Here is a 14,056-nt window from a genome sequence, read left to right on the forward strand (position 1 = left end):
GTCATGTCCTTAGCTTAGTTCGTTTTAAGTAGTTCTACGTCTAGGCGACTGATGACCTCCGATGTTAAATCCCATAGTGCTTAGAGCCATTTGAACCATTTTTGAAAAAATGTACTGTAACGAAACAGAATTATCAAGAAGAGTAACGGTACATGTTTTGTTTCTGTCAACCCCTGCATGCTGTTCGCGTCATCACAGAGTGTGAGAGAGCAGACACACCCTGCGGAAGAGACGCCAACGAGGAGAACACGACAAGTGCTACGGCCCCATTTCCCAGAAACTTTACTTAGTGGAACAGCGGTCAAAATAACCGGAGTCTCGGCTTACCCGCAGATAATGGATTGTTTCTGAGAAAAGGGCCGTCAACTTTTCCGCGGTACTCTATGAATTATAAAGCGAATCCATAGTTCAGCCGAAGCGGTGGCACAGTGGCTAACGTCGCGACTTCACAATTTTACTCCCCGTTTTCGAATCCCGATTATTATGTTTTATTTTAGTTTTTCATTTATCTACCCATGTCTGTAGGAGATTACTACACGAATGTTTTAAAATGTATGCTCAAATAATATTATCTTCATCTACATCTACATGGTTACTCTGCAATTCACACTCAAGTGCCTAGCAGAGGGTTCATCAAACTATTTTCATATTACTTCTCTACCATTCCACTCTCGAATCGCGCGTGGAAAAAAGGAACACCTAAATCTTTTCGTTCGAGCTCTGATCTCGCTTATTTTATTATTATGATCATTTCTCCCTACGTAGGTGGTCTCAACAAAATATTTTCGCATGCGGGAGAGAAAGTTGGTGATAGAAATTTCGTAAATAGATCTCGCCGCAAATACCTCCTTTCTTTCAGTGACTGCCACCCCAGCTCGCGTATAATATCATTGACACTCTCACCCCTATTGGGCGATAACACGAAACGAGCTTTTTCGATGTCCTCCGTCAACCTTCCTGGTAAAGATCCCATATCGCGCAGCAATATTCCAGTAAATGACGGAGAAGTGTAATGTAGGCTGTCTCTTTAGTGTGTTTGTTGCATCTTCTAAGTGTTCTGCCAACAAAGCGCAGTCTTTGTTTCGCCTTCCCCACAATATTATTTATGTGGTCTTTCCAATTTAAGTTACAGGTAACTGTAATTCATAGGTATTTAGTCTAACTGACAGTCCTTAGATTCGTGCGATTTATCGTATACCCAAAATTTATCGAATTTCTTTTAGTACCCATGTGGACGAACTCACAGTTTTCTTTGTTTAATGCCAACTGCCACTTTTCCCACCATACAGAAATTCTCTCTAGATCATTTTGTAATTGGAATTGATCGTCTGATGATTTTACTAGACGGTTAATTACAGCGTCATCTGCAAATAATCTAAGGGGGATGCTCAGATTATCACCTAGATCATTTAAGTAAATCAGGAACAGCAGAAGGCCTATGACATTACCTTGCGGAACGCCAGATATCGCTTCTGTTCTACTCGATGATTTACTGTCCATCACTACGAACTGTGATCTCCCTGAGAGGAAATCACGAATTCAGTCACACAACTGAGACGACACTCCATATGCACGCAATTTGATTGATAGTCGCTTGTGAGGAACGGTATCAAAAGCCTTCTGGAAATCTAGGAATGTGGAATCGATCTGGGATCCCTTGTCTTGATAAGTTTAATAATAGTGTGTCTGGTCAATAAATTTAAAATCAAAAAAGGAAGAAGAGGAAACAAATGAATGAGAAAACTATTTGAAACTGTTTTCGGTGAAATTCGGGTAGTGTATCTGGAGTCATTATCAGCTACAAGCGCAAGTTTTCGGTAAAGTGGTTTGCCACGTAATTAATGGGAACGTGTGGAATCTTCAGTAACGTCAACGACCTTATGTCGCCTACGTTGGACTGTTGTAAGGAATTGAGACTGCGACATTTCTTTCCCAAGTGAGATTCCTACTAAGAAATGTGTGTGTGTGTGTGTGTGTGTGTGTGTGTGTGTGGCAAATCTGCGCTTGCGTGATGCTCGTGATGTTCGAGTTTCTACCATCGGTATAAACCAAAGGAATGCACCAAGTCCTCCTGAAGAATAAACATAAGAATCAAATATAAGAATTGATATAAGAATCAAATATAAGAATATGAGAATTTAAAAATAGCGTATACACATATAACATTTACTAAATGTATGACGCTTATAATGAAACACAGTTGTAATTTTACGACTGACATAATGCCCTTGTATCCCGTATCTTCACAAGAATCATTCGTGTAGTCATAGTCTACGGTCATGGGAAGGTAAATGATAAAAAAGGAATAAAAATAAAATATATCTATAAAATAATCTGGTTTCGAACATGGGGCACAAATTTGACACACCGCACTCCGCCACCATTTCGGTTGACGTCATGGCCAACTAAAATGCATCTAAATTACGTCGAAAACTTTTACCGCTGCTTTCTCAGAAGCGGTCGAGTATCTACGGATAAGCAGAGACACGTCCTTCTCTTCCACAGAGCGAAGTTTCTGAGAAATCGGATTATGCCGTGTTCTCCTCATTAGGTGTGAGTCGGACAATAGCTGTCACGGGACCGGCGACGTATGGCGTGAGAGTGCGTGCAAAGTATTAATAAATATTAAATTTGGGATATAACGTCGAAAGTGCAAAAAGACCGAGTGTTACAAGTAAAATAATGAAACAAGTGCAGAAGTGAAGTCAAGGTTTGACAAGATGTCCCACATGATTGATCAAGTTTGTATAAATGGCACTACTTTTGCATATCAACAGTTGGTACCGAAAAAGGAAAGTCAAACATAATAATTCACAACCCGAAACGCTTAAATTTTACTTCTTTTATTTTATTATCTTCCCACAAAGCGTCGACATGAAAGGAGGACATACTCATCTAGGGCTCGTCGCCATCTTGCAGATGAAACAGAGAACATTATGGGCATTCTCTGGAAACCATCTCATCAAGTGCAGAAAATGGATCACGCCACGCTTTTTTAACACAAAGACTATCGGATTCAGTGTTTAAGAATAAATACTGCATGTCGCAGATTCTCCCATTAATATTTTATTTTGTAGTCAGATTAGATTCTACAAAAATTATAACCGTTGTGCGCGAAAATAAATAGCTGAAAATAGACATGTTGGCATTTACAAGACACAAACATTAATAGACACTTCTTACACCGCAGAGTAAACACTGAAAAGCGTTGCAATTAACTGACTGTGCACAAATTACAGCAAAATTACATATCATGTAACTGCAGTCATAATATAATAGATTAAATTATATGCGTAACAGCAATCGCAACAGAATTTAAAACCACAAATATTACGCGTTTGACTTTATCCATATTTCTAATTTAACAGTTTAACAGAATATTTCGGCTTAACCACACCAGTTACGTTAACCACAATAAACGTCTGGTCATATTAAAACTGTTGCGTTTCGTGAGTACAAGATTCTATCTTCAGTCACACCACCACGAAAATCCGAATACTTCATAGAATAAGACCTACAAATCCGTTCACAAAGAAAAGAAATTTAATGAAATCTTTATTCCAAGAGATATTCTGATTCTTGCGGTGAAGTGACTGAAGATAGAAGTTTGCTCTTCCGAAAGGCTTCACTTTTAATGCAACCAGAATTTTGTAGTGATTAAAGTGATAGATGTGATCAAGCGGAAATAACCTGTAAAACTGTTAAGATGTAACTCTGGAGAAAGTTGAAACGTGTATTTTGTAAAATGAGAAAACAGCGCAACAGTTGCTTAACAGACACGACCGGTTTTGGGAAATTTTAAGTTCTATCATCTGGTATAAACTGTAATAATGCAAATACTGTGTTAAATCATTATTTTAGCTTACAGCGGACAACGAAACTTCAAGTATTCCGAAGCCAGTAGTGTACACAATAAAAGATTCTGGATTAAGCAATTGTTGTGCGACTTCTTCATCTTACAGCTGCGTCTGCGCTATAAGAAGCACTCTCTATTAAAAAGTGTATTATTTGTGGTTTGCAAAGTAAAATCGTTCGATTAATACTTTTCACAAAACTACGAAGTAAAACTTGTTTTAGACTATATTACGTATCTTTTTGTCAGAAAATAAAAAGGTTTATTTTCACAATCTGTTCAATATACATATGATATCACTTTAAGCTACTGCTACTAAATCCACACTACTTCAACTATAACTGCTTTACATACTCGCCAACACCATAACGAACAATTTGTATGCCTTTACGATTTTATACATGTCAGAACATTGGCGTGCCTCTTATTTAGCCATTGATTTATTGCCTAAAACTGGTTTGTCAGAACTAAACAGTGAGTGTCATGCAGAAGCCGTACGCACAGTCTTTTATGGTTTCATAGCTATTATTCTTTCCAGTATATATAATTCCTTTCTTATTGCTGTTTTGTCTAAAAGTGACATGGTGGGGCCGTGGCTGTGTACAATTAATGTAGGTTAATTCTTAGAAAGAAGAAAACAGCAACCAGCCACTATTAATACTGCTATTTATTTAGGTAAAAGCGCCGTTACCGGTTTCGAAGTGCCAAGTTCATCATCAGACGGCTGTTCACACGTTTCTTGAAAATCATGTGAACAGCCGTCTGATGATGAACTTGCCAGTTCGAAACCGGTAACGGCGCTATTTACCTAAATAAATAGCAGTATTAATAGTGGTTGGTTGCTGTTTTCTTCTTTGTAAGAATTAACCTACATTCCTCTCTTATTACTTAGATCCATTTCGGTGTTTCTATTTAAATCAGTATACAGAGGTGGTAGCATCCGTATGAGAGACCCGTAAGCTCTGCCGAAAGTTCGAAGAAGGCCCAAAAATCTAGTATTTCTGAGCAGTAGAATGTGTAGCAATCAGTACGCTACGTCTCTCGTTGCCTATGGGTTTCAAAGTGGTCAAAGGTAAAGCATTACCCGCAGTGATCGCTTGTCACTGCAAGGCTTCTAAATTACAAAATATCGTAAAATGATTTTAACGTCAGTTAGGAATCATCGTATTTTTCTTTAGTGTATCGTAGTTAAAAATTAGTTTTTCGTGTTTTATAATCCAAGATTCTTCCAAGAGGAACTATATTTTGAAAGATTCATTTTAGTGTGAATTTGTTCTGTTAGGGGTTTTTATTTTCTCCTATAGCCTGTCTTGCCCATGAGTTGATGTACAGCCCTCTTCTGACCATTCTTGTTAGGAAACAAATGTCTTCGGAGCAGTCGCTAAGTAGCGGCGTCCCTTACACTCGCGCCAGCTGAGAGTGCCTTGCGGGCTGGCATACATAGCAGGGGGCCGACGCTACGAGACTGGCGTCAGATGTACCGTAGGCGTGCCTGTACAGGATTAGCAACTTACCGACAGCGGCAAGGCCGGACAGGCGACGCAGAGGAGAGGGAGCGGGCTCCGGCCGCCTACCAGGTGTACAGGCGGAGACAGTGGCTGGGTGTGCGCTGGCCGTCCATGGCGGTGCGTGGCGCGTGGCGCGGCCGCTGCGGCTCCCTACGAGCCCCGCGCCGCTTGCCTCGGAACTGGCGGCGCGCTCGCCGCCGCGCCGCTCTATATGGCCGAGGCGCGCGACCGTGGCGCCGCCGCCGCCGCCGCGGCCACCGCGCGCACTAGTTGCCCGCACGGAGCCGCCGAGGACGCCGGCGTCGTGCGCGCTCACACAAAGACGTGTGCCTCGCGTTTCTCATAATCGATGAAACATGGAAACGCAACTACACAGGTATTTAGTTACACGTTCCACAGATATGCTCACAATGGACGCCGTAACAGGACACTGTACCTTTCGGCTGTACGAAAGCTGTACACGTCTACATCTACATCTACATCCATACTCCGCAAGTCACCTGACGGTGTGTCGCGGAGGGTACCTTGAGTACATCTATCGGTTCTCCCTTCTATTCCAGTCTCGTATTGTTCGTAGAAAGAAAGATTGTCGGTATGCCTCTGTGTGGGCTCTAATCTCTCTGATTTTATCCCCATGGTCTCTTCGCGAGATATACGTAGGATGGAGCAATATACCAGGGATATCCACAAAGTACATTACGTTTTGGAATTAAAAATAAATAAACTATTGGAATTTTTTTATTATATACGGATGAAAGTCACACTTCAATACTACTTTTCTACATAGTTGCCATTTAAATTAAGGCACTGATCGTAGCGATGCACGGCCTTGGAAATTCCTTCGTCGTAAAATTCGGCCGCCTGCGCCTTCAACCACGTGGTTGCCTCTTCTTGAAGCTGTGCGTCGTCATCAAAACGCTACATAGCCAGCCACTTCTTCATTGCTGGGAAGAAGTGGAAGTCGCTCGGTGCCAGGTCGGGACTGTAATGGCGGATGAGGAAACAACTCCCACTTAAAAGATTCGAGAACTATACGAGTGGCATTTGCCGTGTGGGCCCGGGCGTTGTCATAAATCAGCAAGATCTTTGAGCCCAACTTTCCCCTGCGCTTGTTTTGTATTGCTCATCTGAGGTTGTGCAGAGTTTGGCAATACCTTTGACAGTTTATTGCAGTGCCTCTTTCCAGGAAATCCACAAAAATCGTATTTCTACCGGGTTACTGATTAATCACGTGGTTGAAGGCGCAGGCGGCCGAATTTTACGACGAAGGAATTTCCAGCCTCGTCATCGCTACGATAAGTACCTTAATTTAAATGGCAACTATGTAGAAAAGTAGTATTTAAGTGTGGCTTCCATTTGTATGTAATAAAAAAATTTCCAATACTATTTATTTTTAATTCCAAAACCTAATGCACTTTGTGGATAGCCCTCGTACTGCTTGACTCTTCGGTGAAGGCATGTTCTCGAAACTTCAACAAAAGCCCGTACCGAGCTACTGAGCGTCTATCCTGCAGAGTCTTCCACTGGAGTTTATCTATCATCTCCGTAACGCTCTCGCGATTACTAAATGATCCTGTAACGAAGCGCGCTGCTCTTCTCTGTCTGTTCTATCACCCAAATCTGGTACGGATCCCACACTGGTGAGCAGTATTCAAGCAGCGGGCGAACAAGCGTACTCTAACCTACCTCTTTTGTTTTCCGATTGCATTTTCTTAGGATTCTTCCAATGAATCTCAGTCTGGCATCTGCTTTACCGGCGATCAACTTTATACGATCATTTCATTTTAAATCACTCCTAATGCCTACTCCCAGATAATTTATGGAATTAACTGCTTCCAGTTGCTGACCTGATATTTTGTAGCTAAATGATAAGGGATCTATCTTTCTATGTATTCGCGGCACATTACACTTGTCTACATTGAGATTCAATTTCCATTCCCTGAACCATGCGTCAATTCGCTGCAGATCCTCCTGCATTTCAGTACAATTTTCCATTGTTACAACTTTTCGATAAACCATAGCATCATCCGCAAAAAGCCTCAGTGAACTTCCGATGTCATCCACGAGGTCATTTATATATATTGTGAACAGCAACGGTCCTACGACACTACTCTGCGGTACACCTGAAATCACTCTTACTTCGGAAGACCTCTCCATTGAGAATAACATGCTGCTTTCTGTTATCTAGGGGCTCTTCAATCCAATCACACAATACGTCTGATAGTCCATATGCTCTTACTTTGTTCATTAAACGACTGTGGGGAACTGTATCGAACGCCTTGCGGCATCTACCTGTGAGCCCGTGTCTATGGCCCTCTGAGTCTCGTGGACGAATAGCGCGAGCTGAGTTTCACACGACCGTTTTTTTCGAAACCCATGCTGATTCCTACAGAGTAGATTTCTAGTCTCCAGAAAAGTCATTATACTCAAACATAATACGTGTTCCAAAATACTACAACTGATCGACGTTAGACATATAGGTCTATAGTTCTGCACATCTGTTCGACGTCCCTTCTTGAAAACGGGGATGACCTGTGCCTTTTTCCAATCCTTTGGAACGCTACGCTCTTCTAGAGACCTACGGTACACCGCTGCAAGAAGGGGGGCAAATTCCTTCGCGTACTCTGTGTAAAATCGTACTGGTCCAGTGGCCTTTCCTCTTTTGAGCGATTTTAATTGTTTCTCTATCCCTCTGTCGTCTATTTCGATATCTACCAATTTGTCATCTGTGCGACAATCTAGAGAAGGAACTACAGTGCAGTCTTCCCTTGTGAAACAGCTTTGGAAAAAGACATTTAGTATTTCGGCCTTTAGTCTGTCATCCTCTGTTTCAGTACCTTTTTGGTCACAGAGTGTCTGGACATTTTGTTTTGGCTACGTTTATATTTGCTGTGAAGTCCCTTTGCTTCCGCAGCACTTTTCTAACTCGGTTGTTGTACCACGGTGGCTCTTTTCCATCTCTTACGATCTTGCTTGGCACATATTCATCTAACGCATATTGTACGTTGGTTTTGAACTTTGTCCACTGATCCTCACTGATCCAATCACTACAAACATTTTTAACGAGAAATGTTCAGTACTGTGTCACGTTCTCTGTCGTAACCAAACCATTTATGTATTTTCTGTAAATAGATGTATCACGCAGCCTTAAGCCGTCGGCACACGGACCGTGCATCCGAACGTTGAGCGTGCTGAGTTTGACGTCACAGCATGGAATAGCACGCTCGGGACTCTTTCCGAAGGTGCAGAGCAATATCTGGCATGTCAGATATTCTGAGCGTGCGTCTGAGCGTTGACCAATGAGATGGCACAACGCCACCTACGTCACACGCACGCCGTCTCCCTTCAGTACAGAGTTGTGAGGCGCCATATTGGCATTCATTTCAAGCCTATATCTATATATGACGTTTCTGAGCACCAGCAAATTGAGAATCACTGGGAAACCTGTTGTTAACTCTGTCATTCGTTCCAATAAAATAATGAGAAACATATTCGTGGCTAAAGAATTATTGTAACTTGCTTATTATGAGAGTAGGCTATTTTAAGTCAGCGACAGACTGAACATCCACCCGAAACGCATTGTTCTTGGCACAATTTGTTGTAATTAAATTTCAATTAGTAACATACCTACGATTAAGGTTTTCAGAAAGGCAGAACACAATATGATTAGATACAAGGGCTGTGGTGTTGGATTAGCGTAATGAGTAGCGTCTCTGTCCTGTCTGAAGTTGTTTGTTCGGGCGGTGGTTCGCGTCTTAACCCTTCAAAATTTTTTTCCTAACATTCGCGTTTTTATTAGGTTCTGATTCTTTATTATTAGTTTAATATAAGTATACACTATAATAGTTGATGTTATGTAAATATAAGTTCACCTTTCTTTGAGGGATGACTTTGTTCGATTGGCTTAATCTACAGGACAGCTTGCGGTATTTGTATAAAAATATTTTGCTCCTTTTCCTTTTCGCTTCGTAAGGCACATGTTGCAAAGATTCTGCTACTGGGTAGGAACAGTAATCAAGTAAGACTGACTTTGGTGGTTGGGGCTGTTTTCGGGGAAGGAGACCAGACAGCGAGATCATCGGTCTCATCGGATTAGGGAAGGTCGGGGAAGGAAGTCGGATGTGCCCTTTCAAAGGAATCATCCCGGCATTTGCCTGGAGCGATTTAGGGAAACCACGGAAAACCTAAATCAGGATGGCCGGACGCGGGATTGAACCGTCGTCCTCCCGAATGCGAGTCCAATGTCTAACCACTGCGCCACTTCGCTCGGTTGACTGACTCTGGGGTTTACTCAAATGTGTGAATGATGAAATAATGTTTATCTTATGTGGAGAAGTATTCCAAATTTGTACCGCACTGTTTGTAATGGAACTTTTATAAGTCTGTGTCCTTATTGATTGCACATGGTACTTTCCTTTTCGTGGACGATGGAGGAAATGTGTGTTTTAATAGAGGTAATGTGGGAATTTTACGCACGCCCGTTGAGCAAATAGTGTGATTTACGAACTAGTAACATCCCTCAACTGCCGCTGGAGTGCGTTACGATCGCGTATATCAGGTGCTACAGATCCTTCCAAAACCCAGTCGATCATTGTAGGCAAAACCACCCCTTCCTTCCGCCTCCTCGATTTCTACATCACCATCTATGGCTGTCCTATAGCCCTTACCCCCACCCTCAAGTACCTTGGCGTCACCCTTGACCGTCGCCTCTCCTGGACCCCCCACCTCCGGACGATCCAAGCCAAGGCACGCTCCTGCCTCTGTCTCCCCAAACTCCCTTCAGGCCGTACTTGGTGTCTGGACCCCTCCACCATCGTCCTACCTATAAATCCCTCATTCGCCCTATCCTTTGCTACCCCCACCCTGCCTGGATCTTCGCTCCCCCTACCTTTTACAAATTCCTTCAGATCCTGGAATGCCATGCTCTTCGCCTCGCCTATCGCATCTGTCTCCCCTCCCCCACATGGATCCTGTACGACCTTATTCCCTTCCCCCACCTCCTCCTTTTCCTCGAATGGATACGGATCCTCTGCACCTCCCATAAACTCGATCCTCCTCACCCACTGGTCTCTCCCATCCTCTCCCACCCGATCTGCTGCCGCACCTGTATTCCCACTTCCCACATGCTCTCCATCTCTCCACTCTCCACACCATCACCCAAGGTGGCTTCCGCCAGCTCCCCCTCCCTGATGATGCCCTCCTCCCCTCCATCTACCCCTTCTACCAACTTTGATCCTCCCTCCCTCTTCATGTGTTTGTTCCTATGGGCATCCTCTCTCCCTCTTCTTCCTCTTCCCACCCTCTTCCCTTTCTCCTCACACCTCCCCCGGACTTCCCCCTGCCCCTCCTCCTCCCATCTCCTCCGCCATTGGCATCTTTACTCTCCCCTATCCCTCCCCCTCCCCCCTCTTCCCCTCTTGTCAGGCCCCCGGAATCGCACATGCTATGGCCATTCGCACGCCGGAGATCATCACCGTCTGTTTCTCGTGTGTGTGCCATCGAGTTTGTGTTTAGTGTTCGCTGTCATGCCACTGCGTTCACCATGCCGTCGAAGTCGTCAGTGCTTGTGCGCCGTGCCAACGTGTTTCAGTGTGTTTTTCATCGAGTGTGAACGGCTCCGTGTCTTTTGTATTCTGTGTCTACTGTTTTTTGCCAGTCAATATGTCTATTATGTGCCTTCCTTATGTTTTCTCATTGTCCACTCTGAGGCTGAAGAGCAGCGTAGGATGCTGCTGCCAGCCTACCTTATGTAAAGGTATTAAAATTGCAATAAAGGGAAAAAAAGTGCTACAGATTGCGAAATGGGCACGACAGTGAAAATCCGATTACGTTGTGCACACATGTGTTGGGCAATGTCTCTAGTCTGTCAGTCGATCGAGTCACATCGCTGTTTTTAATTCTCAGCACGCAGGAAGCATATAAATGTGTCTAGAACTGTAGTGACTCCCGGCAAGTATGGGTGTCCTCTACGAGGTTTCGCCTGATTTCTTGCAACGTCACATAACGTACCTGTCATGAATTTCCTTCTTCTAAAATCTGAAGGAGCAATGAGGACACCCCTGCAGCATTTTCGTTGGAAAGTGTCTGATCATCCATTATACTGCCCAGTCTTCACTCTCTCTGATGTTCATCTCTGCTCATACGAACTGCTGGCTACGAAGACAACATTTTGGCACAGACAACGAACTGGAGATCAGCGTAGAGAAGTGGCGGAAAGCACAGGCCTTTTACGAGGAGGACGCTGGAAAGCCGGTAAAATTCTACGACAAATACGTAAGTCGCAGTGGTGAATATGTGAAGAAGTGGTTAGATGGTATAGAAAACTATTGCAAATAAAACCTTATTGATTTTCACTGTGGTTTGCGTTCGCGACCGATTGGACCATACTTTTCGAATGGCCTTCATATGTTGCGATATACATCACACGTCAAAAACTTGCAGCCGGCCGTTGTGGGCGAGTGGTTCTAGGCGCTTCAGTCCGGAACCGCGCTGCTGCTGCTGTCCAGGTTCGTATCCTGCCTCGGACATGGATGTGTGTGATGTCCTTAGGTTAGTTAGGTTTAAGTTGTTCTAAGTCTAGGGGACTGATGACCTCAGATGTTAAGTCCCATAGTGCTTATAGCCATTTGAACCATTTTCAAAAACTTGCGAAACTGATTTTACTCCTCCCGACGTCAGCGAACTAACTACAGTGGCAGCTTGAACTAGCGACGGCAGACAACAGACGTGCATTCGACCATCAGTCGTGAATAGCCAGTGTTCAGTAATAGACAAGCAACACCAGTGTGTCAACGGTATGCTGCCAAAAATCGCAATGGTGCAACAGCCCTAGATCAAAAGTTCAATTTTAAGGAATAGAAAAGTGCATGCAAAGTTTGTCCCTCAAACTTTCATTCCCAAAAAAGATCGACACGTGGGCGACTGCCGTGAAATGCTAGATGTGGTCAATTCTTGGCGTAATAAAATCATCACAGGTGTTGAGACTCGGTCTTGTCAATACAGAGGACGGAGTACAGATATTCACATGAAGGATAAACGCTTTGACGACATAACCGACTTCCAGGCCAAAATGACGTGCAGGTTAAACAGCAGCCCAAGGAAGGACTTTACTGATAGTTTCACGTGATTGTGTGAATGCTATGTGTGTTGTACTCAAGGGAGTTGGAGGGGGGGGGGGGGGGAGAGAATATGTAGAACACATGAAACATTAAAAAACTTCTTACCGTTTCTCTATTTTTTATTAAACCAGTTTCGAAACTTTTTGGGCTGACAGGATATGGTGCTTACAACAGGGTGGTTGTATATGGCGCTGATGGCTGTGAGAGAAGACATCTTACACAATGATTGGGAGGTCTGAAGAATTGATGGCTAACCATCATAACTTTAATTATAAAGATTAAAAACAAAAACTTATGTTTGATATACAAAACTGGCGAAATAATACAGGCCTCGAAAATATTTCATCCACCTTAAGGTAGGCAATCCAACTTACATCATCTTCAAAGGTGTGCATGATGCAGCTTAGGTTGCTCGTCTTAAAGTGCATCAAGTGTTTTCCAGGAGAGTATTGCTTTGCCCGCCCTGTACAAGATGTCAGGGGAATTCCGTCAGTCATTTGTCATAATTGTGGCATTATTGTTAAACAGTTGAGCAAATGACAGGCAGAGTCACCTGAGTGTGGCCTGAGCTCCCAGTTGGTGCACATCAACAGCGCAGAAAGATACGTATATAGCTTCTTTTCTGTGTTTAGTTCGTAGATTCTTACTGTCATTGTGTGTGAGTTTCGTATAGGAGGTGTAATTTCAAGTTTCAGTTGCTGTAATAGTAAATTCAGGCAGGTTGTAGAGCAGTCGTTAGGCATTTGTTTTGTTTTGGTACGCCAGCGGCACTTGTCTCTCTAGTACGCTCTCAGAGACCAGTGTGGCCTGAGCTCCCAGTTGGTGCACATCGACAGCGCGGAAAGATACGTATACAGCTTCTTTTCTGTGTTTCCTTCGTAGATTCGTACTTAAATTGAGTGTAAGTTTCGTATAGGAGGCGTAATTTCGAGTTTTAGTTACGGTAATCGTAAATTCAGGCAGATTGTAGCGCAGTCGTTAGGCATTTGTACAGGTTAGTTCATACATTCTTCGTGTGCTTCCCTTGAGTTATCTAGGCATGGACTCGTGTTTCAGTAACTGTTGTTCAACATCGATTAGAATGGACAGGGACTGCGATTGCTGTGTTTGGATGAGGGCTGAGTTGGCATCCCTTCGCTCACAGCTGCAGGCGGCGCTGACTTCGGTCGTGCAGCTTTAGGCTATTGACAATGGGCATCACTGTGGGGAGCCGGACTTGGGTATCACGGGGATGTCAACCTCGTCCCGTCTGTCCCCAGATCTGTCTGCCGCTGTGGTTGCCTCGGTTGCTGCCCGCAGTGGGGCTGAGCCCTCGCCTTTGGTTGATTAGGAGGTCGTTCCAAGGCGTGGCAGGCAACGACAGACGTTCCTGGAGGCTGATCAGAAAGCCTCCCCAGTGCGTCTGACAAACAGGTTTCAGGTACTGTCTCTGGATGAGCCAGATGCAGCTGCCTGCTCTGTTTCAGAGGATGATTCTCAGCCTTCAAGATCTGGGCAATCGCAGAGGGTGGGCTTATTGGTAGTTGGGAGCTCCAATGTTAGGCGCGTAAGGGATCCCCTCAGGGATATGGCAGCTA

At 43.8% G+C, this 14,056-nt stretch overlaps 1 protein-coding gene across 1 annotated transcript in view; it reads right to left on the minus strand.

Moving 5' to 3' along the window:
• The window catches only part of LOC126338336 (synaptic vesicular amine transporter), a 711,171-nt gene extending 705,624 nt beyond the window's left edge, over window positions 1-5,547 (minus strand). Inside the window, exon 1 of the mRNA XM_050001544.1 lies at window positions 5,368-5,547. The gene's annotated coding sequence lies outside the window, so the exon portion shown is untranslated. The remainder of the gene's footprint in view (window positions 1-5,367) is intronic.
• Window positions 5,548-14,056: the final 8,509 nt, after the last annotated feature.

Source organism: Schistocerca gregaria, chromosome 1, assembly GCF_023897955.1.
Source record: "Schistocerca gregaria isolate iqSchGreg1 chromosome 1, iqSchGreg1.2, whole genome shotgun sequence".
NCBI classification, from domain to species: domain Eukaryota; kingdom Metazoa; phylum Arthropoda; class Insecta; order Orthoptera; family Acrididae; genus Schistocerca; species Schistocerca gregaria.